Source organism: Piliocolobus tephrosceles, chromosome 4 (assembly GCF_002776525.5).
Source record: "Piliocolobus tephrosceles isolate RC106 chromosome 4, ASM277652v3, whole genome shotgun sequence".
NCBI lineage: Eukaryota > Metazoa > Chordata > Mammalia > Primates > Cercopithecidae > Piliocolobus > Piliocolobus tephrosceles.
This window is the reverse complement of record NC_045437.1, coordinates 72,498,905-72,516,968: the sequence shown is the minus strand read 5'-3', so window position 1 is coordinate 72,516,968 and position 18,064 is coordinate 72,498,905.

Here is an 18,064-nt window from a genome sequence, read left to right as displayed (position 1 = left end):
CCTTCTAGATTCCCAGGAATGTGAAGGACCTTTTTAAAATGGCTTTTGGTCATTTCATTTCCCAGATTTTCCTTTTAAACTTTTTGATTGGGCTATTGTTTGGTCAAACTGTTATCTATCATCTCAGGTAGCTAGGATATTAAACAATTGCTATTGATTGTTTTCAACAAATCCTCCTGGAGAAAGCGGGCAAGCTCTGACTCAGGTTAAATAAAAACAAACATTGTGAGTGGGGTCTTCAATGAAACTAACAGACAGGTCAAATAATGACAATTCTCTGTAAATGGAGCTCTGGAGGAGCTCCAAACCCACTTTGCTCCCTCCAGAGACTGTCCAGCTGCTGGTTTTCACTGGCATCATGAGCTGTTGCTTTTCAAAACTACCACAGAGCTAGAGAGAACAGGATCAGAATAGGGTAAATTAAAATGCCACAAAGTCCATGATTCTATCAATATTTATCCAGTTTTCTTGTAAAAACCACTCTCCGGATTGCTGCAAACTTTTAGCTGATTTACAGAGTTCTGGGGAAGTGGATCCTGACAACTATGCCAGTGTTCTAATTGTTTTTATGAAGAAGAGGATTTTTGAAAGTCCTTATTCTGACATTCTCATTGATATCCCTGTGGACTAGAGTACTGCCAGAGCCATCTAATTGGTCCTAATGTCTCCTGTCTGTCTTCCCTCCAATCTGTCTGTATAATGCTGCTGAAGTAATGAACAATTCTAATGATGTCCTCCCTCGCTTAAAAACCTACAATGATTTCCGATTCCTTTCACTAATATTGAAAAATTTTACTGTGGAACAAAAATTCTCCATGATCTCGTTCCCACCTACCTTGCTGGCTTCATCTCCCACAATTCACCTTAACTTCCAGTCAACTGGACTGGCTGTCATTCACAGATCAAAATCCCTGGCCTCCTTGGTAACACATCTGATCTTTTCAGCAAGAAGTTCTCTCTTTCCCCACCTTCTTTACTTCCAGAGCCTTTCCACTGTGCTTTCACATGGCAGGGATAAAGTACATTCAGTGGCTCAAAACTCAATGTTTTTTTTTCTATAATTTCAACTTTTATTTTAGATTCAGGAGGCACATGGGCACATTTGTTACATGGGTATATTATATGACATGGAGGTTTGGGATACAATTAAACCCATCACCCAGATAGTGAGCATAATACCCAATAGGTAGTTTTTCAACTCTTGGCCTCCTTCCTACCTTCCCCCTCTAGTAGCCTCCAGTGTCTATTGTTGTCATCTTCATGTCCATGAGTACCCAATGTTTATCCCTCACTTACGACAACATGCAGTATTTGGTTTTCTGTTCCTGCATTGATTTGCTTAGGGTAATGGCTTCCAGCTGCTTCCATGTTGCTGCAAAGGACATGATTCTGTTCTTTTTTATGGCTGCAAAACCTCAATATTAAAAGTTAGTTAGACCCAAAGAATCTAGAATACTTTACAGACCTCATGATGGTATATTTGCATATATCCAGAATCTCTAATGATCTTTAAAAAACCAACAAGCAAAAAACAAATAATGCCATTGAAAAGTGGGCAAAGGACATGAATAGACATTTCTCAAAAGAAGACATACTAGTGGCCAACAAATATATCAAAAAATCTTCAACAGTACTAATCATCAGAGAAATGCAAATCAAAACCACAATGAGATACCATCTCACACCAATCAGAATGGCTATCACTGAAAAATTAAAAAATAACAGGTGTTGGTGAGGTTGCAGAGGAAAGGGGATGCTTATACATTGTCAGTGGGAATGTAAATAAGTTCAGTCACTGTGGAAAGCAGTTTGGAGATTTATCAAAGAACTAAAAATAGAACTACCAATCATCCCAGCAATCCCATTACTGGGTATATACCCAAAGAAAAATAGATCATTCTACCAAAAAGACACATGCACTCATATGTTCATCACAGCACTATTAACAGTAGCCAAGACATAGAATCAACCTAGGTGTCCATGAATGGTGGATTGGATAAAGAACATGTGATACATGGAATATTATGCACCCATAAAAAGAATACAATCATGTCTTTTACAGAAATATGGATGCAGCTGGAGGCCTTTATCCTAAGTGACTTAACACAGAAACAGAAACCAAACACTACATATACTCACTTATAGGTAGGAGTTAAACAATGGGTATACATGGACATAAAGCTGGGAATAAGAGATACTGGGGACTACAAGAGGGAAGATGAGGAAGGGAGCCAAATGTTGAAATCCTTCCTATTGGGTACTATGCTCGCTACCTGGGTGACAGATTCAGTCATACCCCAAACCTCAGCATCACACAATATACCCATGTAACAAACCTATACATGTGCTCCTGAATCTAAACTGGAAGTTGAAATTGAAAAAAAAAGAAGAGATAAGTTAAATGTTTCACAGCAGATAGGATGACTATACCTTAAAAAAATGTGTTGTACTCAGGTGGCAAACACCCTAGATACCCTGACTTGATCACTGCACATCATATATATGTAAAAAATTCTCACGTGCCTCATAAATTTGCACAAATAAAAAAATAAAATTTTTATTAAAAAAATATGGTATGACTAATGTGATGTGAAACACAGCAAGACCTAAACCAGGGGCATGTGAAGATACAAAATACCAGGGAAGAAATGGATTCCTTTAGCCTCTGAGGTAAAAGCTGGAGTTTTAGTGCAATGCCAAAATCAATTCTGAGGAATCTGAATAAGAGATTACCAAATGCTACGAAAGGCAGTTAAAAAGGTTCTAACTTGGAGATAAAGATCAAAGTTTAGGAACCAGGAATCAGGGAGTAATAGGAAACAGGTGATCAGATTTTGCTGTGGCGGTCAGGGTTTATCTGGCCCTAAGCTGTTTTTATTTTTTTTTTGAGACAGAGTCTCCCTGTGTCTCCCAGACTGGAGTGCAGTGGCACGATCATGGCTCACTGCAAGCTCCATCTCCCGGGTTCACGCCATTCTCCTGCCTCAGCCTCCCAAGTAGCTGGGACTACAGGCACCCACCACCACGCCCGGCTAATTTTTTTTTTTGTATTTTTAGTACAGACAGGGTTTCATCTTGTTAGCCAGGATGGTCTCGATCTCCTGACCTCGTGATGCACCGGCCTCGGCCTCCCAAAGTGCTGGGATTACAGGTGTGAGCCACCACGCTCGGCCCCTAAGCTGTTTTTAATGGATCAGGGTGCTTAAGCCAGTCTTGGCCTGTGACTTACTGCAGGCCCCTCTGGCATCCGATAGATCTCTGCAACACGAATGGGTGGCGCTGGCTCACAGACTAGATGAGGCCTTAACACAGACAAAAAGGAAGAAAGAAATTTACTCTACAATTCAATTATGCTAGTCAGTGGCACATTTCTTTCCCAAGTCCCAAACACATTCACATAGTCTGAGACTGCAAGGCAGATATCTCAAAAATAAACTTCTCAAATGAAAGAAAATGGATTTTAAATTGCGGAGGTAACATTTCTATTTCATGCCATCTGTTATAACTCAAGTTTTTCCAGCTAATGGATTATTCATCAGAAATGATGAAAACATTTTTGAGATCAAAAGTATGTTATTGGAAAGAAAGATATTCAAAAATTAAGATAATTTAAAAGTATTGACTCAATATATTTTTTCTCTTAAAACTTACAGATATTGATTATGCATCAGTGTACTTGGATAGACCAAAATGATATACTAAGCCTTTTCCTCAAATAAACCTAGAAATGTGAGTGAACATTTTATCTATTTTATAAATCTCCTTGCACTACTACTAAAGTGTGGGCATTTACATGAAGAGCATTCTACCTTGCAGATTCCCTTCAATCTGACATGCTAGACAAAGGTAGCTGACCAAAGATTAGGAGACCCAGTTCCTGGTTATCTCTCTGTCTCCCCTCTGCAGACACAGTTAACCCTAGTGGTCTAATCTGATCAAAGCAAAAGTCTCAAAGTCCCTAATTTCAATCCTAGCCAATACTGACTGCTGATTTGTATCAGAAAACAGTTAGGATTTCCTAAATTAGGGCTTGTACAAGTACCTCAGAATCAGAAGGAATCAAGACATTCAGTCAACCACATGGTGTGGTTAAGAACAAGACACAAACAAAAAATAGTACGAGATATCTACCATCAGCCTCCCTACATAATCAACACAGCAACGTTGTTCAGAGGAGAAAATGAGATTTCAGTAATATTTTGACTCTAATATCAACATACGGCCAACTAGAAACAAATGGTAGGGGAAAGCTTTCCCTAACATGATAGTTAGAAGGTAGCCATTGAGTGGTCTGTCCTCATTCACATCTGCTGACACAGATGTAGAAGCTCTCTTACCCACCTGCACTGCAGGCCTAACCCCACCCACATAGTGAGCAAGTACCAAAGTCAACAAATGACTAACTGTAGCATTCTAGCTTAGGGCAATTCCTATGCTCACTTCATTAGACAACACAGGGGCCTCACAATGGGTGACTAAACAAAGACGTATAGGACTCTGTAGACTCCCAATTTACAGAAACGCATAAATGTCCTCCTCTAAGCAGGAGATAGACCTGGTGGCATCTGTCTGGGTGTTACCATCATGCCTTCAACTTCTGATGCTCTTTTTCCTTTCTTTTATTAGTGATGGAATGATGGAAATTTATAGAAATCAGGAGTGTAGGCATTTGGGATTGTATGCAGGTAAGCACCATCTTTGACGTCTTCTAGGCTGTTGCCACACTCCAAAGCAATGGCTAGGCTTTGTCCCCACTCTGCCTATCCTAGGAGAAAGTGATTGACACACTATCCTGTAGACTGTAACCATATTATATGTATAATAAAGATTTACTACAGTGGGAGGAGGTTTGCTAACACTTGCTGCTTTGCTGAACAAGTGTACCCGCTTTGCCAAACATTGACTTATGCAAATGAAAGAACAGCGGCATACTCCAGGAGTGCCAACTTCATTTTTCTTCACAATGTAAGGTCTACGTTGTGGATAATTTTAGCATTAGTTAGGAAAATGTGGCTACCTTTAAATACAATGCATTGAAAATAGCACGGGAGACCAGGTGTTTAAGTTGACATACTAAATCTGCAACTCTTTAATCGTATTATCTTAACTCTTTAATTGTATTATCTTGGTCACATCTCTAAACTTCCTTGGCCTTTCTTTCTTCAAAATTAGGGTGACTGAAATGGATTAGTGAGTGTAAGACTGACGATGCATTCGAATCACCTGTGAAAGTTATAAAAATCACAGACACCACTGCTCAATCCAAACCACTTACAGTACACATCTCTAGAGTGGGCACTTTGGACAAGCTTCAAGCTTCCTTTCCTTTTCTGTTTTACAATCTTGAACTCAATGATAATTTTGAAACCATTTATCCATTCAGTGGATATGTATGCAGTGCCTATTATGTGCCAGGGTTTTATGAGGTGAATTGAGCTCTCACCCCTAATTCATACATTGAAGTTCTGACCCCAGTGCCTCACAATGTGACTGTATTGTATTTGGAGATAATCTTTAAAAAATTAATTAAGTTAAAATGTAGTCACTAAATCATTCTACTATAAAAACACATGCACACATACATTTACTGCAGGACTATTTACAATAGCAAAAACTTGGAACCAACCCAAATGTCCATCAATGGTAGACTAGATAAAGAAAATGTGGCATATATACACCATGGAATACCATGCAGCCATAAAAAAGAATGAGTTAATGTCCTTTGCAGGGACATAGATGAAGCTGGAAGCCATCATTCTTAGCAAACTAACACAGGAACAGAAAACCAAACACCGCATATTCTCATTCATAAGTGGTAGTTGAACAATGAGAACACAGGGACACAGGGAGGGGAACATCACACACCAGGGCCTGTCAGGGGGTGGGGAACTGGGGAAGGGAGAGCACTAGGAAAAACACCTAATGCATGCGGGGCTTAAAACCTGACGAGTTGATGGGTGCAGCAAACCACCATGCCACATGTATACCTATGTAACAAACCTGCATGTTCTGCACATGTATCCCAGAACTTAAAGTAAAATAAAAAATAAAATAAAATGTGGTCACTAGGGTGGAACTAACTTAATATAACTTGTGTTCTTACAAGAAGAGAAAATTATACAAAGGACGATTATGTGAAGACATAGGGAGAAGACAGCTAAGGAGAGAGGTTTCAGAAGAAAACAACCCTGCTGACATCCTGATCTCAGACTTCTGGCCTCTAGAATTGTGAGGAGAGAAATTTCTGTCGTTTAAGCCACCCAGTCTGTGATACTTTATTAAGGTAGCCCTAGCAAACTAATATAAAGGATAATATGCAAGATTCTGGGTGTAGCATAGGGCAAAACATGGAAACAGGCCACCCCCATGGAATTTACAGTTTAGCAAGAGTCAGATAAGAAAAATTACAAATTATGCTAAGCCACAGGAACATTTAATACAAGGTGCTATAACAGAGAATGCCAAGACAGGTAGTAGTTGGCTTACGTTAGATGTGGTCAGTAGAGAAGGACTCTCTGAAGAAGTGATATTTATTCAAAGCTATTAAGTTGAGACCTAAAGGCTGAGAAAGAGACAGCCATGTAACAGCGAAAAGAAGAGCCTTCCATGCAGAGAAGCAGGAGAGGCAAAGGCCCAAGGTAAAAAGAAAATATGTGTATTTGGGGAAGTAAAATGCCTCTGTGGCCAAAATGGAGTGATGAAGGGAGTAATGTGAAATGAGGTTGGGTAAGTGGGTAAGGGGCCAGTCTATTGAAATCCATGGGAAAGAGTTTGGATTTTATTTCAAAAAAAAATTTTTTTTAAAAAGCAAAGAGACTTTAAGCTCGGCTTCAGATAAACCATGTCTAACGATACCATCTTTTTATTTAAATCACAAGGTTGTGGCCAAAGCATCGCCCCACCTGGTTGCAGTGCACCACACCATCTTTCGTTCTTTTGAGAGGTACAGAAGCCCCTTTTGTCAGGTTTAAAATTTACACAATGGACTGAGATGAACAGAAGGTTACTTTTAAAATTTTCTAAACTTGAACACAAATTATAAGATCCTATTTTTGCTAATGATTGAAAAAAATTTACTCTCAATTTTAAAAACACAATTGAACACTTTTTAGCAGGAAATTGATATTTATGTGTAATGGAAAGTAAAGTAAGGTTCTTGCAGTCTCAGCTTTGGCTACAGCATAAAGACAATAGACACCATTTTTTGAAATTAGGCCCATAATGATATTTCAAAGGGGTACTTTAAAAACCGCTTCAAGGACACCTAAGACCTGCTCCTACACTAAGTATGTAAAATCAGGATTTGGAGATTTTAAAAGATGGCTTATTCTTGTTTTTGTTGCTGTTGCTAGGTTTTTGTTTGTTTTGTTTTTGTTTTTTCAGAATTTTTGGAGAAAGTTGTAGGAACACTCTAAGTCCCACCATATATACATTGTCCAGAGCATCATATTTGTGCACTATATTAATGATATATCAATTTGGCTGAATGAGCAAGAAGCAGCAAGTCTACTGGAAACCTTCTTAAGGTACCTGCATTCCAGAGGATAGCAGATAAACCCCGAGGAAACTCAAGGTCTTACCTCATCCTGAAGGATTTTAAGGATCCAGTGGTCTGAGGTAATGCAAGGACATCTTTAAAATGGAGGATAAGACAAATACTACAAGATCTCACTTATATGTGGAATCTAAAAATGCTGAGCTCATAGAGGCAGAGAGTAGAAACCTGGTTACAGGGGGCTGGGGCAGGGTGCTGGGGAGATATTAGTCAAAGGGTTCAAAATTTCAGTTAAACAGGAGGAATAAGTCCAGGCAATCTATTGTACAACATTGTAACCATAGCTAACAACAATATATTGTACGCTTGAAAATAGATAAAAGAGTAGATTTTAAGTGTTCTCAACGCAAAAAAAATGATAAATCTGTGAGGTAATGCATATGATAATTTAGCTCAATTTAGCCATTTCACAATTTATACATATAATCAAAACATATTATACCTCATAAATATATATAATTGTATTAGTCAATTAAGAAATAAATGTTAAATATTTTAAAAATTAAAAAAATAAAGTAAAGGACAAATTACTACATCTTGCATCTCCTACTGCTAAGAAGGAACTGCATTGCCTAGTAGGCTTAGGTTGAACAACCATCCCAGTTTGCCTAGGTCAGGGGAATTTCTGGGACTCAGGATTTCCTGTGCTAAAGCTGGAACAGTTCCAGGAAAACTTGTCTGGTTAGTCATCCTAGAAGACATCTTATTTTTTTAAAGTCAATTACAGTCAAGTATCTGTTTCTTGCTGCTGAAAACATTCTGACTCATACTATTTCAAAGTCTCAAAGAGAACCACTCCCCACCGACCCCCACCACCAAGTAATAACTCTGTAAATGTCTGCCGATTTAATTGAGCTCTGAGTTGAATTAGTTGTTACTGAGTTAAAAGAAGGGCATCTCTGTCAGTTATATCCTAAGCGTCTAGCACAATCCCTAGACCATAGATGGTGTTTGCCAAATATCTGCTTAAAGCCAGAATGGCTTCAGGATCTTAGGAAGCAAAAGGGAAACTTTAGGAGTCCAGACGGAAAGCTGAAAATGAGAAAAACTAGTTCAGTGGAACTAAAGTCCTGGAATAATCTTTCTGCTCAAATGGACAAGGAGGAAGCTGCCCCAGGCAGGGTCAGAGAAACAGACTCTGAAGAGGACTCTAGCCTCCTCTGGTGGCTCAGAAGGGAAGGCAGTGTGCCACTTAGGAGTCTGTGCTAGGGAGGAGATGGGGAAGGGGAATGTAAAAGACAGCCTCAAGAGATTTTCCTTAGCAAAAAGAGAAAGAATATGATTTCTGGTAACTTTCTTAGTAAGAATTAAAGAGCTGAAACAAAGGAAACTAGAGGCTGTCTTATCTGTACTCACAGGAATGATGTGCTCCCAGGAGTGATGGCAAATGACAGCTCTCATAGGCTTGCCCTCAGCTAAAAGGGGCTGGCTCACCCAAGGTCAAGCCTCAATCCTGGGAGAAGCTTGTATTCAAAGGTTTGTCCATGCAAAGAGTATAGAAGCCCAAGCCCCTCAGTTCCACTAGGGGCAGCTCTGAAAGGCCATCCTGGCTTCAGGGCTTCCCACGGAACTGGGTAAACCTTTTGTTTGACTGTACTGAAGTCCAATAGCTTCTTGTCCTGCAGCAGCTCTCTTTTCCTCATTGCCACAATGGTGTTGATCCAAGAGCATTTCCCATTGATGTGGGACATGCAAATGTCCTTCTAGGAGTCTGCTTCTTAGTGCCAAAAACTGGGAAGGGTCTGAGATGTTTACCCTACTTGTAAGCTAACAAGTTCATAGATGCCAGCAGAAGACACAAGACTCCTGATTCAAGAAAAAAGAATGTTAGCTGACATGGTGGCACAACCCTGTGGTCCCAGCTACTTGCAAGGATGAGGTGGGAGGATTTCTTGAGCCTAGGAGTTCCAGGCTGTGGCTAGGAGTTCCAGGCTGTGCCTAGGAGTTCCAGGCTGTAGTGCACTACGATTTTTGACTGTGAATATTTTTTTAAAAGAATGTTATTACTCATAGCATAGTAGCTAACATGAACTTCTGCTTAAATTGATTTTCCTTGCTTCTCAAATCCCACAGGTGATGCAGATTTCACAATGGGTTTGCATCACAGCTGAGAAACCCTGAGCTTAGGAAATCTCAATCTTTTAAAGAGGACTGCTAGCAAATCTGCCTATCCTTTGCCCCAGAGGGAGACATGACACTTATTGTACTGGTCCGGAAACTGGTCTTGGAGGCAGATACTGTCTCTATTTCCTACACCTCTTTGCCATATAAACATTCTTAAATAGTTCAGTACGGAGGCTAATAAAATATTATGTTATAGTTGAGTAAGCTGACACACAAATTGATAAATGTCCCATCAGCGCAAAATATTAGACATCCCTGGACTCTAATTAGGGTTTGGGGATGGGAGGGTGACAATAGGGGGAATATTTACTTGGAAATCTCTAGAATTTCTTTGCACAAAGAGCCACACTTTAAAACAATAAGCATTAAATTTCTTGTGTGTGTAACAGCTTAAGCTGCTTATGTAATAATTTTCACTTGTGGAGTCATGAATGCATTAACAGATGCTCAAAATAGCTTTTATTCTATTGCTAAGTGTTTTCTGTTTCCTTGAGTTTCAAGTGTTATTTAGCATCTTAAATGTTGCAAAGATTTATTTTATCATTTTTATCATTATTAATTGTACTATGAAGATTCAATATTTTTGCACACTAGAATGAAGTACATTGTTGCTAAGTTCTGTACAATATGGTTTTTTCTTTTTCTATTTTAATGTTTCATTATTAATGTTTTATTTATAATTGACACATAATAGTTGAACATACTTATGGAGCACAGTGTGATGTTTCAGTACATGTATACATTGTATAAGGATCAAATCAGGGTAATTACAATATCCATCCCTTTAAACATTTATTAGTTATGTATGGTGATAGCATTCAAAACCTCCTCTTCTTGTACAGTATGTTTTTTAAGTTCATCATTTAGGTAAGTTTGCAGCACAGTCAACAAGCATATATCAACCCAGTTTTACATTGTAAAGTAAAAATGACCAAGTCCATCAACACTATGAGCAATACCCAATAGTTAGAAAAGGCAAGTCTTCCTTTAATGGACATATTGAGCCATTATCCTATGATGTAATGATGTTGCTTCTGTAGGATATTATTTAGCTATGTAAAAAAGTATATTATTTGTTATTGGAGTTAAAATAGTCTCAATTATGCACAGTTTGATATCAATGATACAAAAGCAATCATGGTGCAATCAAGCAAAATGGCATTGTTGGCAGGTTCCACTTAATATTCCCAGATTATCACATTGGCAAAAGTCAAGCATTTATGAGTGTTACTGCAAAGCCAATCAAATAGTCCATTTGCATGGACCCCTTTGGTGTTTCTCAAAAGTTGATGCTCACACCCAGGGAGCATGATTAATTCACAGGGTTATTTTTCAGTTTACCCTCCTGAAGAAAATCTCCCAAGACTAGGGTTTATCTTCCTGAAGTTCAGTAGCATCCAAAATCACTTTTGTTGATCCCCAGTCTTTATTAACTTTTATTAATCAGAATTTGCAATTTCTTGCATATCCTTCAATTATCAGACTAATAAATGATACCATTGTGAAAATTCCATTAAATAGAGTGCTCAGACTATTGTCCGCCAGTTAGTTCTATTTCCCAGTTAACAGGATAAACCAGAAATATACCTGAAAGGAATGTTTGTTAAAAAACCTTTATAAACATATAATGTACTTGAAAGATTTAATAAGTATCCCAGTAAAAATAATAGCTAACACTATGGATTACTTGCCAGGGGCCAGTCACTGTCTTTATATATATATTAACTTACTTAATCTTCACAGCAAACCAAGGAGGTAGCTACTATTTTTCTCTTCATTTTACTGACAAAATTATTAATTTCCTCAGATTGAGAAATTAGGTGAAATGAATGGTGATATGGTTTGAATATCTGTCCATTCCAAATTTCATGTTGAAACATAATCCCCAGTATTGGACATGAGGCCTGGTGGGTGGTGATTGGATCATGGGGGCAGATTCCTCATGAATGCCTTAGTGCCATCCTCTTGGTGATGAGAGTACTTGCTCTGAGTTCATGTGGATCTGGTTGTTTAAAAGTGTGTGGCACCTCTCCACTCATCTCTTTTGCTCCTTGTCTCACCATGTGAGATCTGCTTCCCCTTCACTTTCTGCCATGAATTTAAGCTTCCTGAGATCTTCACCAGAAGCAGATGCTGGAGCCATGCTTGTACATCTTGCAGAACCATGAGCTAACTAAACCTCTGTTCTTTATAAATTACCCAGCCTCAGGTATTTATAGCAATGCAAAAATGGTCTAATATGGATAATGGTACTGAGAAGTGGGGCATTGCTATAAAGCAACTTTTGAACTGGATAATGGGCACAGGTTGGAAGAGTTTGGCGGTTTCAGAAGAAGAAAAGATGAGGGACAGTTTGCTCCCATTCTCACCATGTGAGATGCTAAGACAGTCTTAGAGACTGGTTAAATAGTTTTGACCAAAATGCTGGTAGTGATATGACAGTGAAGTCCAGGCTGATGAGTTTTCAGATGGAAATGAGGAACTTATTGGGAACTGGAGTAAAGGTCATCCTTGTTATGCCATAGCAAAGAACTTGGCTGCATTGTGTTCGTGCTCTAGGGATCTGGAAATTTAAACTTAAGAGTGATGATTTACAGAATCTGGTGAAGAAATTTCTAAGCAGCAAAGCATTCAAGATGTGACCTGGCTGCTTCTAACAACCTACGCTTAGATGTGGGAGCAAAGAAATGACTCAAAGTTGGAACTCAGATTTAAAAAGGAAGCAGAGTGTGAAAGTTTGGAAAATTTACAGCCTAGCCAAGTGCTACTAAAGAAAAGCCCATTTCCAGGGAAAGAATCCAAGTGGATCTTGGTAGAGATATTTGCATATCTAAAAGGAAGTCAGATGCTAATAGCCAAGAAAATGAAAAAAAGGTACTGAAGGCATTTTTCAGATATCTCTGAGGCAGCCCCTCTATTGGTCTATGTGCCTGTTTTTGTACCAGTACCATGCTGTTTTGATTACTGTTAGCTTGTAGTATAGTTTGAAATCAGTTAATGTGATGGCTCCAGCTATGTTCTTTTAGCGTAGGATTTCCTTGGTTATTCAGGCTCTTTTTTGGTTCCATATGAATTTTAAAATAGTGTTGTTGTTGTTGTTGCTTTGGTTTGTTACTTGAAGAATGTTATTGGTAGTTTAATAGGAATAGCACTGGATCTGTAAATTGCTTTGGGCAGTATAGCCATTTTAACAATATTGACTCTTCCTATACATGAGCATGGAATGTTTTTCCATCTGTTTGTGTCTTCTCTGATTTCTTTGAGCAGTGTTTTGTAAGTCTCATTGTAGAGATCTTTCACCTTTCTGGTTAGCTGTATTCCTAGGTGTTTTATTCTTTTCGTGGCAATTGTGAATGGGATTGCCTTTCTGATTTGGCTCTTGGTTTTGCTGTTGTTGGTGTACGAGAATGCTAGTGATTTTGGAAATTGATTTTGTATCCTGTAACTTTGCTGAAGTTGTTTATCAGCTGGAGGAGCTTTTGGGCCAAGACTATGGGGTTTTCTAGATATAGAATCATGCCATCTGCAAACAGATTGTCTGACTTCTTCTCTTCCTATTTGGATGTGCTTTATTTCTTTCCCTTGCCTGACTGCTCCAGCTGGGACTTCCAACCTTGTGTTGAACAGAAGTGGTGAGACAGGGCATCCTAGCCCTGTGCCATTCTTCAAGGGGAATACTTCCATCTTTTGCCCATTCAGTGTAATGTTGGCTGTGGGTCTGTCATGGATGCTGTTATTATTTTGAGGTATGTTCCTTTGATACCTAGTATACTGAGAGTTTTTAACATGACACAGTGTTGAATATTATCAAAAGCCTTTTCCGTGTCTATTGAGATAATCATGTGGTTTTTGTCTTTAGTTCTTTTTCTGTGATGAATCACATTTATTGATTTACATATGTTGAACCAACCTTGCATCCCAGGGATGAAGCCTACTTGATCATAGAGAATTAGCTTTTTGATGGGCTGCTGAATTCCGTTTGCAAGTATTTTGTTAAGGATTTTTGCATGATGTTTATCGAGGATACTGACCTGAAGTTTTCTTTTTTTGTTGTATCTCTGCCAGGCTTTGGTATCTGGATGATGCTGACCTCATAGAATGAATTAGGGAGGAGTCCCTGATCCTAAATTTTTTGGAATACTTTCAGTAGGGATGGTACCAGCCCTTCTTTGTATGTCTGGTAGAATTCAGCTGTGAATCCATCAGGTCTTGGACTTTTTTTGGTTGGTAGGCTATTTATTACTGATTCATTTTCAGAGCTTGATATTGGTCTTTCCAGGGAATCAGTTTCTTCCTGGCTCAGTCTCGAGAGGGTGTATGTGTCCAGGAATTTATCCATCTCTTCCTTCTAGTTTATGTGTATACAGGTGCTTGGAGTAGTTTCTGATTTTTTTTTAAATTTCTGTGGGGTCAATGGTAGCATTTACTTCATCATTTCTAGTTGCACAAAAACAATTTTTAAAGTATATCAAAGACTTAATGTTTCCTGCAACTTTTAAAAATTTTAAGTATGCTACAATGAATGTTTTCATAAATAAATGATTTCATAGTCTTGTGATATTTTTCCCCTTAGGATAAAATTCCAAAACCAAAATGGCTTGTTCAAATAATGTAAATATTTTGAGATTATTAATGTAAATTTCCAAATTGATGTCCAGAAAGAATATGCTATTTACATTTGTATCTGAGGAGAACATGTAAATCTGTAGAATTAAATTATTACAATTTTTTCTAAACTTTGCCAATTAGTGAAAAACATGGTGACTCATATTTATTAGATGTGTTTTATTCTAATGACATTGAATTCTTATATGTATATTGAAAATTTGTATCTTTTTTGTGAATTCCCTATTCATGTCCTTTTTTTACATTTTCACTGGGGCTTAAATGTCTTTATCATTGTTTCATTACAGTGCTTTTAATTTCACCGACTGATTCATGTATTCATGAATTCATTGTATTAAACAAATACCTATCAACACATACTTTACTACATAGATTACCAACATATCTCTTTTTCATTTGCTTTTATGTTTTATACATAATGATTCTGATGTACAGATATTTTAAATTTTATGTATATAATCTGTCAATGCTCTCCTTTGGTTTCTGGCTTTGGTACTAGGCTTTAAAAGGCCTTACCTAGAGATGTTATGTATTTCTACATATTTATGTTTTTCTGCTTTTTAAATGACTATTATTTTTCATATTTAAATATTCATGTTTAAATATTCAAACTGTCTGGAATTTATTTCATGATAAATTATAAAGTAAGAACCTAATATGATCATTTTTCTTTCTAAACAGCCAGTTATTTACATTTCTCTAATAAGTATATTTTCTCTAATAAGCATGCTTTTTCCAATACTTGTATAAAATATGATAATCTTCTGTTCAGTGGGATCTTTTTCTAGTTTGTCAATTCCTCTCTGTTAATCCTATTAATCTCTCTATACCTTCTTGTGCCAATATCTTACTGTTTTAATTACTGTATCTTACAATTGTATTTTAATATCTGTTTCTTTCACAACTATGTTGTTTCTTCTGTTTTTCCCAAAAAATACCATTCCAGGGAATTTTAGAATCATTTTGTCTGGTGTAAGAAGAAACAAATTGGAATTTAAATTGGAATTAATTTCAAGAAGGTATAAATTAATTTGGGAAGAATTTTTATAATTTATATTTTTCTCAGTACTAAACATTGGTAAATCTTTTTATTTATTCAGGGCCTTTTTTCATGTTACCTAATAAATTTAGCAACTTTTCTCATGCTGGCCCTATATTTCTTGTTAAGATTTTTCCAAGTTATGTGGTGTTTTTGTTCTGTCATTGGTGATATTTTTCCATTGTAATTTCTAATTGCTTGTTGCCAATATATAACAAAACTATTCACATATATGTGAATATATGTGAGTTTGATTATTAAATGAATATTCACATATATGATAGTTTTGTTATATATTGTTAATACATTATATAAAATAGATAATATATATTTTGTTATATATCTTTGTTAAATATACATACATACACACACACACACACACACACACACATATATATATATTTGAGACAATCTTGGCTCACTGCAACCTCCGACTCCCTGGTTCAAGCAATTCTCCTGCCTCAGCCTCCCTAATAGTTGGGGTTACAGGCACATGCCACCATGTGCACCTAATTTTTGTATTTTTAGTAAAGACAGGGTTTCACCATGTTGGCCAGGATGGTCTCGATCTCCTGATCTTGTGATCCACCCCCCTTGGCTTCCCAAAGTGCTGGGATTACAGTCGTGAGCCACTGCGCCTGGCCTATATTTATTTTTTAACCGGCAAACTTAAATAGTTTTTAAAATAGTTTTTCCTTACTTTTGGGGGTTTTCTACATAAACAGTCTTATCACTTTCAAATGAAAATAATTTTTATTTTTATTTTCCAGTATTTATACTTCTCAATTCTTTTTCCCATCTAAGTATAGTAACAAATATTTCCCAAAATCATCAGTGGTTATATGTCTTGTTCTCACTGATTGCAGTCCTTTCATTGCTTAACTATTGGGCACAATGTTCGCTTTGGGTGTTTTGATTTTCAAAAAACCCTCATTTATTTCTACTTCAATTAAAAACAATTTTAATTATTTCTTTTTAAACCAGAAATAGGCATTGAATTATGTGACATGTCTTTTTTGCATCTATCTAGATGATCATATACCTTTTTTCCTTTTGGCATCTATTGGCATGTTATATAAATAGGTTTCCTAATATTAAACCATTCTTTCAATTCTGAAATAAACCTCATCTAATTTTGGCATATTGTTCTCATATTATGTACTGAAACAATTTACTGAATATTTTACTCAGATTTCTAAATCTCTATTTATGTGAAGTTATTCTGTCATTTCTTTTGTTGCTTCTATCAGATTTTGGCATTAGGCTCACACTAACCTTGTTTAAATAAATGGAAAATTTCTTTAGCAGTTCAAATATGTCATGCCACTCTCTCCTGGCCTGTAAGGTTTACACTAAAAAAACTGCTGCCAGATGTATCAGAGCCTCATTGTGTTACTTGTTTCTGTTTTCTTGCTGCTTTTAAGATCCTTACTTTATCCTTGACTATTTTGGAGTTTGATTATTAAATGCCTCGAGGTAGTTTTCTCTGAGCTAAAACTGCTTAGTGTTCTATATAACCTTCTTGTACTAGGATATTGATATTTTTCTCTATGTTTGGGAAGTTCTCCATTATTATCCCTTTGAATAAACTTCTTACCCCTATTTATTATTCTACTGCCCCTTTAAGGCCAATAACTCTTAAATTTGCCCTTTTGAGATTATTTTCTAGATCCTGTGCATTCTTTATTTTTTTTAATTTTTACTTTTGTCTCCTCTGACTGTGTATTTTCAAATAGCATGTCTTCAAGCTCATAAATTCTTTCTTCTGTTTGATCAATTCTTCTATTAAAAGACTCTGATGCTTTCTTTAGTATGTCAAATGCATTCCGAAGCTCCAGATTTCTGATGGTTCTTTTTAATTTTTTTTTTATTATTATACTTTAAGTTCTAGGGCACATGTGCACGTGTAGGTTTGTTACATATGTATACATGTGCCATGTTGGTGTGCTGCACCCATTAACTCATCATTTACATTAGGTATATCTCCTAATGCTATCCCTCCCCTCCCCTACTCCCCACAATAGAACCTGGTGTGTGATGTTCCCCTTCCTGTGTCCAAGTGACCTCATTGTTCAATTCCCACCTATGAGTGAGAACATGCGGTATTTGGTTTTCTGTTCTTGCAATAGTTTGCTGAGAATGATGGTTTCCAGCTGCATCCATGTCCCTACAAAGGCCACAAACTCATCCTTTTTTATGGCTGCATAGTATTCCATGGTGTATATGTGCCATATTTTTTTTATTTCTTTTTTTTATTATACTTTAAGTTCTAGGGTACATGTGCATAATGTGCAGGTTTGTTACATACGTATACTTGTGCCATGTTGGTGTGCTGCACCCATCAACTCGTCAGCACCCATCAATTCGTCATGTATATCAGGTATAACTCCCAGTGCAATCCCTCCCTCTCCCCCCTCCCCATGATAGGCCCCGATGTGTGATGTTCCCCTTCCCGAGTCCAAGTGATGTCATTGTTCAGTTCCCACCTATGAGTGAGAACATGCAGTGTTTGGTTTTCTGTTCTTGTGATAGTTTGCTAAGAATGATGGTTTCCAGCTGCATCCATGTCCCTACAAAGGACACAAACTCATCCTTTTTTATGGCTGCATAATATTCCATGGTGTATATGTGCCACATTTTCTTAATCCAGTCTGTCACAGATGGAAATTTGAGTTGATTCCAAGTCTTTGCTATTGTGAATAGTGCCACAATAAACATAC